The sequence below is a fragment of the Ochotona curzoniae genome, unplaced genomic scaffold, assembly GCF_017591425.1.
Source record: "Ochotona curzoniae isolate NIBS_2020 unplaced genomic scaffold, NIBS_Ocur_1.0 scaffold_274, whole genome shotgun sequence".
Taxonomy (NCBI): Eukaryota; Metazoa; Chordata; class Mammalia; order Lagomorpha; family Ochotonidae; genus Ochotona; species Ochotona curzoniae.
In genome coordinates this window covers 3,384,087-3,406,047 of record NW_024467101.1, presented here as the reverse complement: position 1 = coordinate 3,406,047, position 21,961 = coordinate 3,384,087, and positions in this window count along the sequence as shown.

The window sequence follows — 21,961 nt, the reverse complement described above, 5'->3', positions numbered from 1 at the left end:
AAGGGTCATTTTACCCCAAAGGCCGAAGATGGTGTGGTATTCTCAATAAACGAAGGCAACCGATCATAATCATGATAACTTGTTTTGTAATAAACTTCTGTAAAAATATGATGTGTTCTATAGGTGATCTTGTCTAAAAACATTACTTTTGCATGAGGATATTTTGCTATGGATTAATTCCTTTTTTTCCAAATATTTTCTTTTGATGCACACCACATATTTGCACATTTTTATGAAGTATGGGAGAATGTTAACCACATGAGTGTAGCTTAAACTGATGAAATCAAGCAGTTTGCTGTCCTATCCTTTGGCTTTTATTTATGTTTGAAGCCTATCAACTACTCTCTCTGTTCTCCGTACAGTATAAAATAAATATCGTGACTATAGCTACACACTGTGCCATGGAACCTGAGGACTACCATTTTTAAAATCTTAATCTTTATTCATCTATTTTACTGTTTTTCATGGGTACAATTCTAAGAAGATAACCACACTTCTGTACTTTCTTCCTGCTCCTTTCCTCTCTCATTTTTTCTTTAAGCTTTGCAATGACACAATCGCAATGACACAACTTTAACCCACTATATTCCAAGGCAGTATGAAAAAGGATGACTGAGACAGTCTGGTAAATACTTGTAACCTATGGAATGCTAGTCCGTCATTATAAAAGCACAAGATCCTGTCTTTTGCAACAAAATGGATGCCACCTGAAACTACTGTGCTCAGTGAATGAAGCTATTCCCAATAAGACAAATATCACATGCTTTCTCTGATACATGACAGTTAATAAAGACAACAGATTGGGAAATGGATACCACGTGATATAGTTGCTGTTCCTTGATGCTGTCTTGGGACCTGTTACCCAATCTGCCTCTATTTCTTTCCTTTATGCTTCAATGCCTTTACTATTCCCATGCCAAATTCACTTTTCTTATTTGAAGAAAGTGATTAAACAGGGTTGATGAGTGTTGAACATTAGGACTTAGAATGCGGGATCAGACATGTTTACAGGAGATGCTCAGCAAGGAACACCTATAGAGCAATCAGACTTTTGCAGCCAGGAAGCTCCCTTTATATTTGCCACAAAGGTTTTGGTAATTTGCCACAAAGGTTTTGGTAATTTCTTTTTTTTTTTTTTAAGATTTACTTATTTTTATTGCAAAGACAGATATACAGAGAGGAGTAGAGACAGAGAGGAAGATCATCCATTTGATGGTTCACTCCCCAAATGATCACAACGGGTAGAGCTGCACTGATCTGAAGCCAGGAGCCAGAATCTTCTTCTGGGTCTCCCACATGGGTGCAGGGTACAAAGGCCTTTGGGCTGTCCTTCACTGCTTTCCCAGGCCACAGGCAGGGAGCTGGATGGGAAGCAGGTCCTCCTGGATTAGAACAGGCGCCCATATGGGATCCCAGTGCATTCGAGGTGAGGACTTTAGCCGCTAGGCCACCATGCTGGGCCTGGTTTTGGTAATTTCAAGTGCCTTGGTTTTTAGTGGATGAAAAGATCAAACCAGACCTCAATCATAATGACAGCAAATGAGGATTTATTTAGGTGGGAATGGTTTCAGAAGCCAAAAATGCTACTGTGACATTGTGATTCAGTTTCCAGCCCATTTCCAGGCATACAGCATCCAAGTCATGTCTTTCTATGTGCATAATAGAAAAGAGATAATGGGAGAGAAGACAGCATTTAAGAGTTGATGAGTATTTCCACAAATTTATGAAAGATGGCCACAGACACAATAAAAATACTTTGCAAAATGTAATGAATATGGCTACTAAAAAGCAGATTGAAACACAGCGCCGAGGCAGAGTAACTCAATTGCTAGTAGAAGGATTCTTTTTCCTTCTCTGTTCATCTCTCTCTCTCTCTCTTTTTTCCCTGTTGTCTGTCAAATAACAGTTAAAGAAATTAAAAACTCATCAGAAATGATCAATAAATAAGTAAATGTTGTAGAAAATTTTATCAAGTTAAACACATTACAATGAAACAGTTCAAATGAAGTCCAGAAAGAAAGGAAAGACCAACAAAATGAACAAAGTTTCTTTGGCTTTTTTTTTTTTAATTGGAAAGGCAGATACATAGAGAGGAGAGAGAGAGAAAGATCTGTCCAGTGGTTCACTCCCCAAGTGGCTGCAATGTGCAGAGCAGAGCTGATCTGAAGCCAGGAGCCAGGAGTTTCTTCCAGGTCTCCCACATGGGTGCAGGGTCCTAAGACTTTGGACCATTCTCAACTGCTTTCCTAGGCCACAAACAGGGGCATGAATGAGAAATGGGGCAGCCAGGATATGAACTGGTGCCCATCTAGGATCTAAGTACCTGCAGATCAAGGATTTAGCCACTAGGCTATCATTCCACACCTCCCAAAAGTTTCTATTACCTGTGAAGTATCAAGAAAATCAATATGATAATTAAACATGCAAAAAGGGAAGTGAGAAGGGGAGGCAGAAATAATTGAAGAAAGAATGGTTGAATATTTATCAAAGCTGATGAAAATCATAAGTACAGTCAGGAAGTTCAGTGAGCTTAAGCAGAATGAAAACATAAAATGAGAACAAGAAATGTGCATCATATTCAAATACCTGAAAACCAATGATGAAATCTTCAAAGATGCTTTTATACATAATTGAACAAAGATAACGCCTTGACAGAAGAAAAGGATGAAAGACATTTACCAGAACCTGCTAAGTGTAAGAAAACAGTTTAGAATAAGGAGTATTATCAGAAATTAAGAGAGATTTCTTACAATGATAGACAACCAATTTATCAAGGAAATGTAACATTCCTCAGTGTTCAGACACTGAATAATGGAACTTGAAGGTAATGGAAGCAAACTTGACAGAATGAAAAGAGGAAATAAAACAATGACCATACTTGGAAAAACTTAACATTTTTTCTCAGTAATGGTTGGAATAACTTGACAGAAAATCAATAAACTAGGAAAGGCTTGAATGAGACCATAAAGCAACTGACTCTAATTGATATTTATGAGATTCGCAATCCAACAGAATGCATTTCGAATTGAAAAGAGTGTAGCTGCAACTTTGTGTCATAAAACAAGTTTCAACAACTTAAATGGTGTTGGAGTCGTGCCGAACCTGTGTCTTAACATCCTAAGTAGAAGCCATTAAGAGAGAGAAAAGATCTTCAAATTCCTCAAATACTTAAAAACTAAGTGACACATTTATTAATATTATTTACTGATGAAGTTATGAAGGCCATAAGGAAATAACCTTGAAGTGAAAGAAAAACAGTATATGTCAAAACCAGTGGGCTACAATTAAATAGAATTTTGATCACTAACTTAATGAATTAAAAAGAATTGCCTAAAACCAATATTTCTGCCTGAAGAAGCCAGTAAAATTAAGAAAAAAGTTAAGCTAAAAAGAGAACATTGAATCGAGAAATAAAAAGAAATATTATATCATATAAATCAATAGGAAAAATCAAACATTTGATTTTTAGAAAGCAAATATGATTGTCAAACATAAATGTCAACCTATAGAGTTAAAAAAATCAGAGATAAGATAATTCCCAACATTAGAAAATAACTTGCATCATTACAGAAGAAATTTTATACATAACTGTCCTAAAAAATATTTGCTAACTTAGACGAAACAGACTGATTTCTTGAAAACAAACTAAATTAAAAGTATTCAAAGAAGAAAGTGAAGTCATCCTGTATGAATCTAAAAATTGAATTTATCATTTACAATGTTTCTGCAAAGAAAACTGCAGGCACGGATGTCAACATTGGGGCTTTCTCCTATCACATTATTTGGAAAATTCAATGTGAGTCCGTAACAAAGATACAGTCTTATCAATAGTAGCAAATTGAACCAGTCGTCTATGTTGAAAGAATAAATTATTTAGCAAAAATGGGATTATCCCAGAAACACAAGTGCTTTATGAATTGGATAGAAATCAGGATAATGCATTCATGAAGAAGTAAAGTAACAGTATAAACTTATAGATGCTGCAAAAGCATTAGATACAGCAGTCATTTATGATGAAAATACGTGATTGTATTTAATATCAATCTCCCTCTCAGTTACTGAAAGTTTATGTATTCAACCTCTTACATCGAGCCACTTTGTGGAGCATGAACTGGTCAAGAGAGTAGATGGAACAACGCAGATCTCTTTCTCTCCCCTTTGTCCCACCACCCTTCTCCCTCCCCCACATCTTTTTCCTAAGAGATATACATTTTTTTTGAAAGGCACAGTGACAGATCTCCTTTTGCCCATAATGCAGGATTCACAGCTTCTAGGGAAGAGTATATGGAGATCTTTTGGAAGGGGGATTTATTTAGCTAGCCCGTGTTATAAGGACTTCTGACCAGTACAAAGAGTTCACCTCAGAGAATGGGAAATTTTGTTCACACAAAAATGAATATGAATGTTTACAACAAGGGGCGATATAGTGGCTCAATAGGTTAATTGTCTATGTGGAAGCACTAACATCTCATACAGATACCAGTTCATATCCCTGACTGCTCCACTTCCAATCCAGCTCTCTGCCTATGGCCTGGGAAAGCAGCAAATGACGACTCAAGTCCTTGGGACACTGTGCCCACATGGGTTGACCTGGAAGAGGCTTCTAGCTTCAGATAGGCTCAGCTCTGGCCATTGTGGCCATCTGGGGAGTGAACAAGTGGATCAAGATCTTTCTCTCTTTGTCTCCTATCTGTAAATCTGCCTTCCCAATACAAATGAAGACATATTAAAAAAAAAAAAACTAAAAAAAAATCTATAACAGATTTTTTGCCCAAACATTTTTAACCAATGTACTTCAAGGGGTGGAGAAGCAAATTGTGGCACAGTCCTACAATTCAACATTCTTCAGTAATAATAAGGGGTGAACTGTGAAGTAATTAATAACACTAATGCAATCAAAGTCATAGTTCTGAGTGTAAGAAATACAGTCAAACATTGGATACTGAATGATCTTATTTTCATTTAATTCTGGAAAAGGAGGGCTTAGGGATAAAAAAAAGTGTTGGCAGGATTTAAGACTGAAGAAATACAGTCCTGGAAATAAGCTCTGGTAGTAATATGATTCTTTATTATGCATGAATCTAATCTTGTGTTAAAACTTGGAACACTTCACTAAAATTTAAATTAATCTTACTTGCTGTAAAGTTAAAAACACTTAATAAGATGAGCCAAAAGTTGAAGTACTAAACAGAAAGATATAAAAAACCAATAGGCACATGAAAAAAAAATGCATAGCATAATCAGTCATTAGGGAAATGCAAATTAATACATAATGTAGTATAACCATCGCCATTTTATTACTAGAGTTACAAATTAATAAATATCAATACACATCATTGGTAGAAACCTGTGACAGCTTTACTGTGAAGTAAAATGCTACAATCTCTTGGGTAACTATTTCAGCAATGTCTAGTAAAATGTAACATTTATGTACCCCATAACCGAGCAATCACACACATAGTTATGAACTGAAAGTGTGACGCATCCACAGCAAGTTCAAGGTTCACAGCATCTTTTCCCCACCACAGTTAACATTGGGAATCAAATTTAGGAGAAGAATTGGAGATATTTTATTCTATTAGAGTAAGTCACCATCGGTATAATGTTAGAGCTGCTCTCACCCCTACTGCCACAGTATTAATGATTTCTTAGTGACTGTGCAACACTCATTGTGCTGGGCTTGCTTTGTATGCCTTGTTGGAAAGGTATCCTTCCATCCCAACACTGAGATAGAGGCTTACTGATGTGATCTAAGGACAAAGAAACAAGTTTCAAACGAAAGAGCTGATCAAATTCTTGTATCACTCCCCTGCACACCAAATCATGCTGCTCTTCAAAGTTTAGGATTTGCAATATCCTTTAGGCATCAGCAAATAACCCATCTCTTATTCACTGTCTGAAAAAAAATCAATAGAGCAAGTTTTAGATTCCCAATAAATTTCCAACTATGCTTATATTAAAAATCATAGTAACATAAAACAAGGCTGATTGCTTTTCCTGTTGGTGTCCTTACCCCATAGGTAAGTATGTGCTTGACAGAAGATGGAACATATCAGGCTGTGGCAACATAGGGAGGAAAAAATAATTGCATAATAGGGACTAATAATTTCATATGTTAAATTAAAAGAAGGCTCCCAAGAATGCAAGGTTCGCTATGCACCTGCCTTCTCCCAGCTCCTTGATCTTAGCTGTGTTTAAGGTGAGTTGGGTGTTTATGATGTCTGTGAATTATTTCATCCACATGAGTTTATAAAAGTTCTTAACAGCCAGATTGCAAGCTGAATGAGGATACAGGTGCCTCACCACATGTTTACCTGGATACACAGACACAGGTCTCTTCTCAACGACCTTCTCTCCTGCAAAATGCACACTTTTCATCTCTCCAGGAGCTATTGGGTATCTTCATGGTGTTTAATGAATGAGGTCTGCACACACACACACACACACACACACACACACACACACACACACACACGAAAAACCCAGAGTGATAAAGGGAAGAGTCCATTAACTGGCTCAGGTACTGTTCAAGTATTCTAAGAGCTAGCTTTCTTCTCTAACACAGACCCTTTGAAGTTGTCATCTTGTGATTTCTGGGATGTAGAAGCTCAGATCACCAGCTGGAGAGGATCTTCGCACTTCGTACTATGCATTAAAGTCCTCAGAGAAGAGACTGCTGTGAGTTACGGAAACCAAACACAGCAGGTGAAATTTAGCTGAGAGAATTCACAGGACTGCACATCGAGAGACTGTGGCTGGGGAGTCTGCATTCTGATGGAAGATGTGCCGAAAGAAGCAGCCTTGCCCTGGTGAGCCTTGCTTAGAGCCCCCTGAGAGGAAGAATCTCATCCTGGGATGAAGGTATTTTCAGCATTTCCCTCTGCTGTTCCTATCCTGCTCACTTTATCTCCAACAGAGTAGCATCATTTCAAACCCATGAATTCAGTGCGCATTCCTATAGGTAACTGCAAATAGAGACAGGTCTTGGGTTTGTGGGGTAGGAACAGGATTTTACAGAAAAACACAGTGTCAAGGTGCACGTGATAGATGGAGCCCCATGAAGAGAAAATGCTTCATTTGCATTCTGAAATCATGTAGGCATTCTGAGAAGTCGTTTTTTTTTTTTCCCCGAAGAATCTTAGCATTTTCTCACTATCAGTTTTTCTGGTCTGAAGAATACAAGTCCTTCCAAAATTTTCCAATGGTTTCGTTTTCTGTGTTTTAGTGTTATTTTCTCAACTAAATGTTAAATTTCATGAAGAATTATGCTGTATGGATTTTATTTATTATTATAGCCATATAAACTTCTAGACTTTAACCTTTATAAATACGCCTTCAAAAATATCACATTTTAGTCTGTATTTGTACTTCCTATAAAGGTATTTCTTTGACTCAACTTCCAGGTCACTCTCAGTCATATTCATTTTGTTAAACATGCTTTAAGTTTTTAGAATTTAATTTCAAAATAGCCTCAAGTTTTTATTGGACAATTTGCAAGGCAGGTACAATATTTTCTATATGTCCTAGTAATGCGTATTCTTCAGCTATCTGATATCTGATTTATGTAGACTTTTATCCCTGTTACATTGTTGGTTCATAGTGAGTCTTCATTATTCTGTTTTGTCAAATTGCTATTTAACTTGAACATTACGTGCTAAAACCTACCATCTGGTGTAGTGTTAGGAAACCTGCTTTCTTTTGTACTTTGAGACAGGGGCTAAATGAGCAACACCAACGGGTGAAAGGTAATATTGGCAGCTAAAGGATGAAGACGTCTCTAATTATTTACTAAATCAATGAGAGAGAGCGTGGTAGAGCATCTTTGGCCAACACTAAGAGATTTCCTGTTTGTTGGTTCACTCTCCATAAGCCCAGGATGATTAGGGTAAGGTTCTGGCTAAAGATGGGAACTGAGAATTATTTATTTATTTTAACATAATGTTATGCTTATCATACTGTTTTCATGAACTGACTTTTATTGGAGAGTTCTAAGTGTGTGACTGGATTAGACGGGTTGGCTTTGATGCCAAAGATCAAAACCTGGGCTGCATTTCATTCTCACAATTCTGCTACAATCTTGTTGATTATTGGGGTAGGACAAGCCTCCCCCATTAAATGGTTAAATAGAATTTTTTGCTCATTCTGATTGAAATGCTCTGAGCTTGCAGTCATATCCAGGTCTTTCATGCAGAATTTTAAATATTTAAGTGCTGGAACCCTCACAACCTCCCAGGGGGTACAGGGGCTGAAGCCAAGAGTAGAGCTCCAACCCAGACGCTGCAGCATCCCAAGAGTGTGTTCATGGTCATGCCAAGTGTCCACACTGTCACATTTTCGTCTTTGGCCAACACAATTTATTTTCCACAGTGGTTATATGATTATCTACTGTACAATGAGAGCATGGCATTCATTGGTGAAATAGAGAATTTTCCCAACTTTATGGATCAGGCTGAAAAATAGCTAAGAAAAGAATATACAGTTCAGTGACAAATACGGCTGAATACTATTATAATCAAAAAGAAGGAAATATAGAAGATGGGCAAGGAGGAGTAGAGGGAGGGAAAGATGAAAACAAAGTAAGAGAGCAAGCAGGGCAGGGGATGATCCATGGAGAGGAGTGTATACAGAGGACTGCTGCTAGGAAATTTGTGTCAAAAGGGAAAAGTTAATGAGAAGAAGAGAAAAAGCACGAGTGAAGTTTTCTGGGTCATAATTGTTGGAATTGAACGTGGGAAAGAAAGAAGGAAGCAAATCAGGGACAAAGCCAAGGTTGGGCATTGCTGTATGATCTACAAGGAAAACAACACGTGGACTTGAAGTGGTGGTTTCACCAATTAATTAATGGAGTTTTCCTGTGCCTTCCATCTTAATGTTAACATGTTGCTTGATCACAGATACTGTGTTTCTACAGAAGAAACTTAGTTCTGTTTGATGTTATATTGTTGTGACATCAAACTCTTGACTCAGAGACTAGATACACATTTTCTACGCTCATATTTGCTTGCCTATTATTTCAAATCTTGTTTGAATCAAATATATTCAAGCCCTTGTATTAAAACAAAACAAAAAATTAGCCTTAGCCCCCAAGCTACTAGATACAGAAGAATAAAATTATGAAATTGGCTTGTAAATATTGCCAGTCACACAGCTCAAAAACCAAGAAGTTCACTAACAATCAAATATGTATATGTGTGCATTTTGATTGTGTTCATGCATACCCCATGCTGGTTCCACTCAGAAACAAAATCAATCAATGTTGTAATTACTTTTTGTTTTACTTTTTATTCTACATTTAAAAAATCTAGTACTTAATTTTAAAGCCTACCATAATTTATGACAAAAATCATTTAGAAAACATTCCTGCTTTTTGGGCAGGTACTGGCTGTTCATGTCTATCAGCAGGTTTCTTTTAATGCTAAGTCTACAGTTGTGAAAGAGGAATTGCTGAAGCTGATTCCTCTTTTTAATAAATCAGAAATTTCAAAAAGACTGCATTCTTAACCCAGTTGTAGGCAACTGTCCAGGTTGTATGATACTCAGGTAGGTTTTACACTGTTGGGAGAAAAGCAGATAATTGGTGGGTACCCAGGGCCTGGTTAAAGGTTAATTTGTATTAACTATGTCTGTGTACCAGCCTACTTCCCTGTCCTTTTCTTTTCTTTTCTTTCTTTCTTTCTTTCTTTCTTTCTTTCTTTCTTTCTTTCTTTCTTTCTTTCTTTCTTTCTTTCTTTCTTTCTTTCTTTCTTTCTTTCTTTCTTTCTTCCTTCCTCCCTCCCTCCCTCCCTCCCTCCCTCCCTCCCTCCCTCCCTTCCTTCCTTCCTTCCTTCCTTCCTTCCTTCCTTCTTCCTTCCTTCTTTCTTACTGGGCCACAGCACCCACCAGCATATGTGAGCTCCAGTGTGGGGGTTTGGGGAAACTGAGCCCTGCAGGGGGCCATGGGGGTTCTCCTACTGTATCACTGTTGCCACTGGTGAATGTGAGAAATGGGATTGGGGCCAGACCAGCTTGGCAGGTTTGATTTGGTTATGGGGACAGCCAAGCTGGACTAAGTGACCATGTCTACTGCTCCATGTATGAATCAGAGTAAGTGCATAGCATTGGCTAGCAGGTGCTAGAACTGGGGGCAAGTCCTATCAGTCTAGTCTGTAGAACTACCTGAAAAGTGCAAGATTCAGGGCTGGGTGTGGGCTTAGTAGGGAAATTGTGGGCACTCCTCCAATGGGCTGCAACTTTCACTTCTTAGCATGAGAACCAGGGCTAGGGGCAGACCTGGCTGGACAGGCAGTGACACCCACCAGCATGAATGTGGGCTGGATAGTGGATTGGTTGTGCTGAGCTAGGCTCCAACATCCATTGAAGTGTATGAGAGCTAAATGGGATACGAGACAGACTGGAACAATCTGCTGCACATACTAGCATGTGCAGGAATCAGGACTGGAGACCAGCCTGATGGAGATTATTTGGGGTCACTCTAACTATGCTTCAGTTTCCCCTCAGTAAATATACTGCTTAATGGCAAATGATCTTAACACCTAAGTGTGTGCCTGACATAATAATCATGCTGCTCACTTCAGTTATCTTAATTGCATGACCAAATGCTATCTTTCGTTTCTCAAAGTTATCCATTTACATATTGGACTGATGAGTGAGATAGCTTGGAAATATCCCTCCGTTGCAAAATGGCAGAGCTGACGTCCTATTCAGCCACTCACCATCATCCTGCTTTTCAGGGGTCACCCTAGGTATCACTTCTGTTATGACCATTAAAACATAAGCACATGAGGCTTTCTCCTTAGGTAAGCCACCCATTGCTAAACACAAACACAGGGATTTTATGGAATTAATGGAGTCATGATTTTTTTTTTAAAGATAAATATTTGAACTCCCTATGTTGACTGCTCAGTACATGAACAGAGTGAAGCAACATGGGAAAATGAAGCATGCAAGTAGCAAAGAAAATAGCATTATGCAAAGTGAATGCAGCAAGCGGTGACAAGCTCTGCTTGATTTAAGAGCAGAGAAAAAAGATGGGTCTAATTTTCTCCCAGATGAACCCTTGGTCTGTCTTCATTTTGCAAAAGAATGGCATATCTCAGAAAATGAATATATCTTTAGATTTTAATGTCATCACCATGGAAGTCATTGGACAGTATTGTTATGACCTTCCCCCGAACTGCAGGATTTTATGATATATGTTCTGTTGATGAAAATTCAGAAGACGGGGCGAGCTGATAAAATACAGCTAAGTGATTCAGAGAGTAAATATTAGGTTCAGTGCCTGAATGCCTCATGTTTTAAATATTTCAGTGCTCCTTGCATGACTGAACAGGTGAAAAGTACTTACTGTTTAGCAACTATAGCTACAAAAATACCTTCAAAGTGGGTGGTGTCCTCCTTAAAGCAACGCACTCCTGCTGACAGTAAGCACAGGTTGCTGCCTCTGTAGGTCAGACTCACAGCTACATTGAGAAATGATGACTCTTGCAGACATTTCTTTCCAGTAATTGTGTGCTTGTTCTCAGTCCTCTTCTTTGATTTAAAATGGGAGGCAGTGGGGAAGTGAGGCGGCGTAGGTTATACTTTTTTTCCCCAGCAAAATGAAAAGTAACATTAGGGGGAGGCAGATATTGGTGGCAGAAATAGGCAAAAAAAAAAATAGTGATTTACAAATTTGAGGTGCAGCCAATGAAAAAAGAACAAGGAAAGATCTGAGATGGGGAAGGGAATGGACTGTAAATGAATGCAAAGCCAAATGCAAATAGCTGAACTGTGAACCCAAAACACGGGAACCGGACACGAGTGAAGGAAGGTTGCAAAGGATTGCATAATTTCTTGGGATGGGGAACTGGATTCTTTATTCATGTTTTGCTAAATAGAAGAAACAGCTTCTAATGCAGGGACTGGAGAGAGACAGGGACCTCACACTTCCCAGAATTCCCTTCTTCTTATGCAATGACTAACATACAGGTATCTGTGTTGAAAGTGACCAGAACTGAGCAGCATGCAAAAATGGAAGAGTAAGTATAGATTTCAGGAGATGTCGGAGTCTTTCCCCAGTACGAATTCTCTAGCAGCCACACATACTAAAGAAGCAGGAACACTGGACAATAACTGGGGAAGCTACTGAATTTCAGTCTAGAAATGTGGACGCTATTTCCTTCTCGGTCATTCCACTTGCAGTTGCAGGGTTCTTTGTCAAAGCATTTAACTTCTAGAAGACGCTCTGCTGATGTGTATAGTTTCACATATACATTTTTAGGATTTATTCAGCACTCACGTTGTGCCTCTATTATCGTTTAATTATTTTAAAAACTCGGAAATGCTATACTGCTAATATTCTTATTTTAGAAATCACAAAATACAGATCCAGAGAGCTTAAATAACTTTACCAAAACCACTAGAATTATTAGAATGTGAAAATTAGGAGACAGGAGTGCTGTTGGGAGCAAGTCATTATTTGCATCTTTGTAGGTATGCATGGTTAGGATTCTATTTATGTCAAAGATTTCAAAATAAATAGAATCCCTGGATGATGTTTCGCTTCATGAGGAAATCAAGAAGGGAAAGACACTTCTAAGAGCTGACTCCTGGAAGCAAAGCATCAAAACGGGCAGAGTGAGCTCCACCAGCGTGTACTCCTGACTCACTGTTGTTAAAAATATCTGAGGCTGAATATTTTATCAAGAAAATAAGTTGACTTAGCATACAATTACAGAAGCTAAAGAGCCAGGCCCCTGGGTGTGGCCACACTTGATCTTCTGCACCAAGTCTCCCATTAGAATTACCCAGAGCTTCACAAGAATTAAATCACTTCCCATTGTAACACCCAAAAGGAGAAAATTAACTTGTACCAAGCCCTGCTGTTGAAGATCACCACCACGCTTCAACATCACCAGACAAAACCGGAAGTCCAACGCATGAGCTTTTTGAGGGCGTACCACATTCCAAGCATGATAGGTGTCTACACATATGAATCTATACTGAAAGTTACATTGGATATTGTTTTAGAAACATTGTAATGTTTCCCCAAAAAAGTAAGTCTGCAAGATCTTATATGTTTTGCAAACTTTATTTCTCCCTTTGTCTCTCGGGTTTCTTCCTGTATTTAACCTCCCTCACACAGATATGTCTTTCTTTAACCACCTCCCAAATTCAACACCTGTTAATTAACTGAATACTCTACCATGTATGCTTTGGACATCAGCTTTAGAAGCTTTAAGGGGACTAGGTGATCATTGATTTTAGATATGATCAAAAATGAAATATTTGTTTAAATATTATTAAATTGTTGAGCATTGTTGTTAAAACCAAGAACTTTAATCATGTTAGTCTGGGGTGGGAGGAAAGAAAGAAACCTTCTGATAACTAAATCTAATGAGTTCACTTTTATCAGTATCTGGAAAAAAATATATATCTTGCCCAAGTTTATCCAGCAGGTGCATTTCAATGGAAGCAGTGAGACTGTGTTCTGGCTTCTGGTTCTCTTTGCTTTGAGCAGGACCTTAATGAGGGGGCAGTATCTTTCATGGTGAAGTGTTGAAGCCACAATGGGGTTAACAGAACAAAACTGCAGACTACTGCTGAGCTCTTTGAAATCAATCAAGTTGAATTGGATAACTGATCCTGCATTCATGACAGGCAGGCATCAGCAGCTGATTGTGAGACGTGCTTTTTGGTAAGAAAAATAATTGCCATTATTCTCCATGCTATAGGCTCAAAGGAGAGAGAGAGAGAGGTGCTTTTAGTTCAAGCAAACGTTTTTATTAATAAGGGGAGTCTGACAGACCTCTTCCTGGCAGGATATGACAGCCCAGACAATAGAAAATGGTGACAGTAAGTTAGATATCCGGAAACTGTTCTGGGGACATGTCCATAACCCAAACTTTGTCACAACCATTGGTTCTCAGTAAGTCCCAGGAATGTGACAGCTCAGACAATGAAAAATGGGGACAATAAGCAATATCTGACAGTTTTATGGGCTATGTGCATGACCCAACTTTTGCTACAACTTTGGGCTCTCGTGAAGTCCCACAAAGGGAGTGGGGAGTATTTGTCACAAGAAAACATCTCATTCCAGGATGAGATCTTAATTTTCTCTTACAGTTCATGCGATAAGCTGATTACCCCAAATTGGTTTCTGCACATGGAATGGAAAGGATCTGTCTGCTTGGTTTAGTTGTTTGCGACTAGACAGGATGTAGCTCTTACTGATTGGATAGTTGAAAAGTGCACACTGCTTAAACAAGTTGGTTGTCTCTTTGATGCCACAACAGTTAATTGGATACTTTGTATTGTGCACTGATGCTATCGTGGTTGACTGTATGATTTGTATTATATGCCAGTGCTCTCTTAGTTGATTGGATGATCATTGCTTAAAGTCTCCTGAACAGGGTTGATCAGAGCTGCTCACCTCTTCTGCTTGCAATGGTATGGGAGAGTTCTCCAGCTGGCACTGGCCAGTGAACAAAGACTCCTGAGCTTCAAAGAGTCTAAGTTGAACTCGTTTTTGGGATAGAATTGGTCCCCTCACAACACAAACTTTATAGAACACATCAAGAACAGAATAGGTCATTTAAGAGGAAGAATCTATGAGTTCAAAGAAGGGTTATTTGAAAATAGACAGGAGGGGGCCTGGTAGCCTAGTGGCTAAAATCCTCACCTTGTGTGCTCAGAACATGCCCCACACTGGGGACTCTAGGATGGTTGGGAGGCTGCATGGGGCTTCTCCCTTTATCTCCCCCCTTAACCCAGATGCAGAGAGAGATAGAGAAAACAATGGACTTACTCACTTTCCTGTAACCCTGGACCCTTTGTGCCCTAATCAGCTATGTAAAATCAATCAAAATAAAATAATAATAATAATTAATAAATAAAGTATTCACCTTGCATGCACTGGGATCTCAAGGGGTGCTGATTCTAACCCCAGTGGCCCTGCTTCCCATCCAGCTCCCTGCTTGTGGCCTAGGAAGTTGGATGGGGCTGGCCCAAGGCCTTGGGACCCTGCACCTGCATGGGAGACCTGGAAGAGGCTCCAGGTTCCAACTGTTGAAAGAAGATACACAATGGAACAATAATACAAAGTTTTTATGTCTTTTTAAAAAGATTCAGTTATTTTTATTGGAAAAACAGATCTACAAAGAGATACAGAGTGAAATGAAACAGCCTCCACCGACTGGTTCATTTTCCAAGTGGCCACAACAGCCAGAACTGAGCTGGCCTGAAGCCAGGAGCCAGGAACTTCTTCTGGGTCTCCCATGTGGGCACAGGGTTCCAAGGCCTTGGGTCATCTTTGACTGCTTTCCTAGGTCACAAGCTGGGTGCCGGATGAGAAGTGGAACAGCTGGGGCACAAACTGGTACCCTTCTGTGATCACAGCACATGCAAGGCGAGAATTTAATTGCTAAGCTGTTGCGCCAGGCCCAAGTTTTCCTATCTTAACTTAAAACCATAAAGATATTCATCAGGCAGGATGCAAGTTTGGATGCCAAATCATAAACAAGTTACTGAATAAATAAAAAGTCACAGTGATAAGAGTCTCAGATATCAAAGAGAAAAAAATTTATACAAAGAAGTTTTAGCCTTTTACTTTGAAAGGATGTATAAAAATATTAAATTCCACAGAAATGAAATAAAGGTGTGTCCCTGAGTTAAGTACATGTATTAGTCGGCCTTTTGAAATACCAGAAGGGAATCACCTGGAAGGAGCGAGTGTTTGTTTCAGCTTGGAGATTGGATGACAGTTGAAGGTCTTGCAGCTTTATTCATCTGGAGTTTGATGGAGGCTCAGGAAATATACAGACTCATCCAGATAGTAAACATGTACTTTATGTTGAAAAACAGAAAAATGTGAGTATTTCACAACAAAAAAAATTAAGCAATGAGTTCTGTCCATGTTTTCCTTAATATAATCACTAAGTAAAATATGAGTGCCATATTATTAAAGATTTCCGCGAAATTCTTTCAGACTTCCTAGGAATAGATATTAAATAAGCTATTTTGTCATATGGACATGCAGAGCTTAAAAATTTATTCTGTATATTTGTCATAACTACAATGACAATTCTAAGAAGAAATAACCACCAGATCCTATCAGCCAATCTCATTTTTTGGATAAGAAAATAACCTAAAGAAATAACAGTTTTAATTGAGTTTTGGCACATCATGAACAAATACTATTGAAGCCAGAAAGGAATTGCAGAATTTAATAGGAGAAGTTGATATTATAGGAAAATTGATATTATATCACTTAAATAGGCAAAACAGTTACTAGTAACAATACATTTCTGCACTCTTCCACAGGCAGTTTTTCTTGTATAGTATTGCATAATTATCTTAGTATATCCTGATTGAATTCCTTATAGCACAGATGACAGACAAGATAAATCATTAATAGTTCACACATAAAATGCCTGAATAGCAAAGTAGCCCTGATAACCCAAGTCTGTAGGCTTAGTACCTCTCATAGCAAAATCTCAAGTAATTTCCTTTACCCTAGCTCTTAATCTAAAATGAAAAAACAAAAAATTTAATACCTCAATGATGCAAGAGCATGCGCTAAGTACAACCAATAACATTTTCTTCAGGACCTCACAGCCGAGGTATTAAGTGGAAGTGGTATTGGGTATTGAGTGATTGGACCTAATGACCATGAGGATGGAGCCCTCCTGAATGGCCTTGTGGGCTGCTAAGAGTCCCCAGAGAACTCCCGAGTCCCATTCTTCTTGTGAGGACACAGAAGGAAGATGTCATTGACTTTACCAGATTCCAAGCCCACAACAACAGAGGGGAGTAACTTTCTGTTATTTATGAACTAAAGTTGTGGTGTTTTAATATAGCACCCTAAAGGACTACAAAGTGATCTTTCCTGGTAAGTTTGCAACATTATGACAGGGTTCCAAAAAAGATAAGACGTTATGGAAATACGTTTCTGAATGCTGAATTTCGGCCCAACTATATATATATTTAAAAATATTCATTTTATCTTAATTGGGAAATCAGATATACAGAGAGGAAGAGCTTCCATCCATTGTCTCACTCCACAAGTGGCTGCAATGGCTGGAGCTGAGCTGATCTGAAGCCAGGCGCCTGAAGCTTCTTCCGGGTCTCCCACGTGGGTACAGGGTCCCATGGCTTTAGGCCACCCTTGACTGCTTTCCTAGGCCATAAGCAGGGAGCTGGATGGGAAGTGGGGTCCATAGGAGATCCTGATGCATGCCAGGTGTGGACTTTAACTACTTGGCTACTGTGCCGGGCTGTCAGCCCAACTGAATTTTGAACACAGTTAGCCACTGTAATCCAAATTCCAGTTCTAACATTGACTTTTGTATTTGTTGCAAGCCCACCAAGTTATGTAAGAAAGAGCGAGTGCTCCTCAAGAGTGAGATATCTCAATTCTTGTGTGAGACCCTACGATCTAACAAAGTCTGGAAGGTTCTGCACTGTGGTGTCACCATCCTGTAGTCATGGCTCCCCGGCTTGAGACCCAGCTTCTTGCAGCTGTGCCTGGGAAGGCAGAGCAAGGTGGTGCCAGGTCTTGTGTCACACATGGGAGAATCCCAATAGAGTTCTGGGCCCCTAGATGATGTCTGGCTGAGTCGTAGCCAAAGTGACCGTTTTGTTAGTGAAAGATGGTAAGTGTCTGCTTCTCTCTCTGTCACTTTGACTTTAAAATAAATAAATACTGCAGAAAGAGAAAAACCTAGATTTGGGAAAAAAGGGCAGAGCCTTACCCCAAGAAAATAGGCTGGCAAATGGTTGCGTGAGAGGCTGCCATTCGGCAAGTACAGATGTCATCAACTAGTTGCAATGTACCAAAACTAATGTAGCCCGCCACTCTCCCCTAAGATGTTACCTGCTTTCAGGGAATTCTTGCATTCATTGAACTCTCCCTTGAGTCTTCATTAATTTGGGTGGGAGGTAAATGTCAGCTTGGAAGTAAAGGGGACTCAAATGCCAGGGTGCCTTCAAGGCATTCAAATAGAGCGTGCTCAGAATTAACGAGCGTAACAGACAGTCACTGTCTACACTGAACAAACAGGACACAGTGCTTCCTCTGTTCTCGCACACTGGCTCTGCGAACCCGGGTCTCCCTGTGCCTGGGGGGCCAAAGCGTGTGAGGAAGGGTCAGGGGGTCAGGAGTTACAACATGAGTTGGCATTATTATTTTAAATGTTAACCGTGCACATCAAAAGCATTTGGGTCACATCCCAAAATACTATATTACCAACACACTGGGAGGCTTTGTGTGTTGTGAAAAGGACACAGAGATAGGAAAAGCGATATTGGGCTTCATCTGTCACCTTTGTCCTTAAAGTGTGCTTGCTCAACAAGGGTGATTTAAATGTCAAAGTCCTCAATGTCTGGTCTCCTCCAACCCCAAAATGTAGATGGATAGGCAGATGGACAGGTACATACGTAGACAAGAATGTATATATAATGGAAGGCAAGGCTCTGTTGTCTCACTCCCTGGACACTTGTCGTGTATTGGTGAAGCTGACATCTTGTCATTGGATTGTTGCTTATGGCCTTTACGTGAGGGTTTCCTGATGAACCGTGTTTTGTATTTTTTAAGATTTTGGTTTGTTGGATGGTGAACTCTTTAACTCTTTATTAATGGAGCATTAAGACTTTGAGCATAATGTAAATTTAAAAAGAATAGAAATCAACATGAGGGCTTGGTGCGGTAGTCTAGTGGCTAAAGTCCTCTCGCCTTGCACATGTCAGCATACCCTATGGGCACGGGTTCCTATCCTGGCAACTCCACTTCCCATCCAGCTCGCTGCTTGTGGCCTGGGAAAGCAGTCGAGGATGGCCCAAAGCCTTGGGACCCTGCACCTGCATGGAGACCCAGAAGAAGCTCCTGGCTCCTGGCTTCAGATTGTTTCAGTTCCAGCCATTGAGGCCGCCTGGGCAGTGACTCATCAGATGGAAGATCTTCCTCTCTGTCTCTCCTCCTCTCTGTATATCTGACTTTCTTATAAAAATAAATAAATTTTAAGAAGCAAAAAGATTGAATGTGTCTAATTATTGTAAAGTTGGTACAGTACTGGCTTAAGCTAAGAGCTTGATAAAGAGTAACTGTTAAGCTATAAGAAAAAAAAAATCATACATTATCTAGAACCTTCACCTGCCCATGGCTTCCAGAATATCAGATTGAAAACACGTTTCCCTACCGGGTGACATTTCCAAGGCAGTCAGTGTTAATTATTTCCACATTTAGTTTGTTTCTTGTCCTTTCTTGGTAGTCGCCTACATAAATATTTAAAATGTACCATCTGGGCCCAGTGTGGTGGCTCAGTGGCTAAATCCTCATCTTAAACATACTGAGATCCCACGTGGGTCCTGGTTCATGTCCTGGTTGTTCCGTTCCCATCAGGCTCCCTGATTGAAGCTTGGGAAAGCAGTTGAGGAAGGCCCAAAGCCTTGGAACCTTGAATCTGCATTGGAGACCTGGTACAGAGGAGATTCTAAACTCAAATCTCCCATGGATGTTGATTGTCTCAGAGATGACTTGCACTCTGAGGAGAAGACTTCCCCTACCTTAGTAGGTAAATATCCTTCCTTTGAAAACAGGGCCAGCACAACAATGATATTCTATTGCTTTAAAGAATTAATTTGACTGTCCTTCAGGATAAGAGATTGTGCCCACAATGGGCTAGCAAATGATTTCATACTATTGATGTAATTAGAGCAGATGTATCTTGCCATCCAGGGCCATTTTTAAGTTATCTAAGGTGTTATCTGGACCTTGGAGAACAGCTAAGTCAATGTGTGCTCTAGCCAGAGAACATCCTACTGTGTGTAGCAGACTTTAGAAGCCTTCTCTGCTATCCTAAAGGATGGTTGGCACATCCAGAGGGATCTATCTTTACAGGTATCTGAAGCTGTGCACCTTCAAGATGACTCTAAATTTAAGCAAAAACATGCGTTATGGAGGTAGTTTTACATTTCCCATGCTCAATAAACTTTAACAGAGTGCAATCCCTTTTGTTCTTTCATATCAGTAGGCAGAGCATGGGGAATACTAAGCAGTCAAACATGGCATTATTATGACAATTCATCTGATTCTTTTCCTTGAAAAATGAATCTTTAATTAGTTAAGTACCACTGTGCTTATTTTTGCACAGTACAGCTCATTAATATAAAGTTTCTGAAATATAAAATCAACAGTAATCTCCAGTTTTCATTTCCTGTCTGGATGGTGGTGCCTTACTTGCTGCAAACACGGCTTTTGGGCATGGCAATTGATCTATCCACAATAATCAAGAATTTAAGTTTCTACATATCAAATTGGTGAATATCAAGGAGTGTATAAGGATTAGCTGTTGGGAAGCACATTGATTTGATGAGGAAAAACTTTCTGATATATTCCCTGATTTGTCTTAAGGTGCTAAATCTTTGAGAAGTCTCTAAACATTGGAATGTTACAATAAGCTAAATGAACTCAGAATAGGGAAGCTGGCTCTAGGGGTAAAGCAGACTTCCAGAAGATTCATGGACCATTCTTCAGTCACTGCAGACAAAACCAAAGTCCCTTAGCAAAGAAGCATTAAAAAAGTATATGACTTAGGAGTTTACTAGTTTTCCTAATAAAGGAGATGAATTTGTTATTTGGAGTTACTATGAGAGCAGAAGAAGGCGGTCCACCAGGAATGGTCTAGAATTTGTAATTTTTGCAAATCAGTTCTTAACATACCTTAGTCTCTCTTCCTCTCTTAGGACAGCACAATGAAGCGTGTGAAGATGGTGGTGATTGTGCACTAGTAACAAAAATAATATCTAATATGATTGAGGTTTAGAGTGAAGGAATTGGATTGTCTAAGCCAATATCTATTCAATAGAGTGTCTTGGAAAAAAAAACTCAGGCAACCTGATTTCAGAAATAAATTATTCACTAAGATGTGATGCTGCAACCAGGGGACAGGGTTTGAATCTCAGCGTAGTCACAGCTTGATCTTTCAGATGAAGCTTTTCTAAAACACATACACATGTGCTGAGTTCTAGACTTAGAAAATAGGAGTTGTGCCAAAGTGGCCTAGGACGTCAGAAATTAATGGAAAGATGGATACATGCACACAAGAATGACAATCACGAAAACTTAGTTCTATATTCCTGCATTTTAGAATTTACTTCTTGTGTTGTAAATATTTTATTATTGTGATTATGATGAATTTCTGTTTGTGAGAAGTAGTAGATAGTCATGATTTATGTAGGGGTACCTGTGGTCTTATGTTGCATTCTCTCTTTCCATATATTTGTATATATCTGTATCTATATCTATATCTTATCTATATCTATATCTATATTTATCTCTATCTGTATCTCTATATCTATATAATTTAGTTGAAGGATAGTTTCCTTCTACAAAAGGTAAATGTAAGTTACATATAGAATGAATGAATAAAGACATAGCTGCCATAGACACAGCAAATTAAACATAAGACTTGAACTCATACTTTAAAGAGGGAGGAATTATGCATTATTCATTCATTCATGTGACTGTTGGATACAGGCTGTTCCAGTGAAGCCAGCTGAGGCATTGCCACTGGGGTTGGAAGGCAGTTCAATGAAGATCTCACCTTGCACACGCTGTCGAAGATGATCTGTCTGGATCTACAGATCTCACTGGCTCCAGAGGGTCTGGTTCCTAACACAGGAGCCCTCTCTACAGATTACAATAAAAGTTCCCATACAGAACGATTTTTCTTCTATGGATTTCGCATGACTTCAGCTTCATTTACAAAGGGATAGATAAGTAATAATGGATACATATTTGCAGCCTTTTAATCTACTTTTTAATATGCACACCAAGAAAGCGAATGGATCCACAGATGTGCACTCCTTCCAGCATCAGGACTCATCTGAAGGCTCAGCATTTAGAGAGAAATAAAGCAGGTGGGCTTAAACAACCAACAGGGATTGTCACACAGTTTATGGAAACGTATAGTGAAAAAAGTACGCA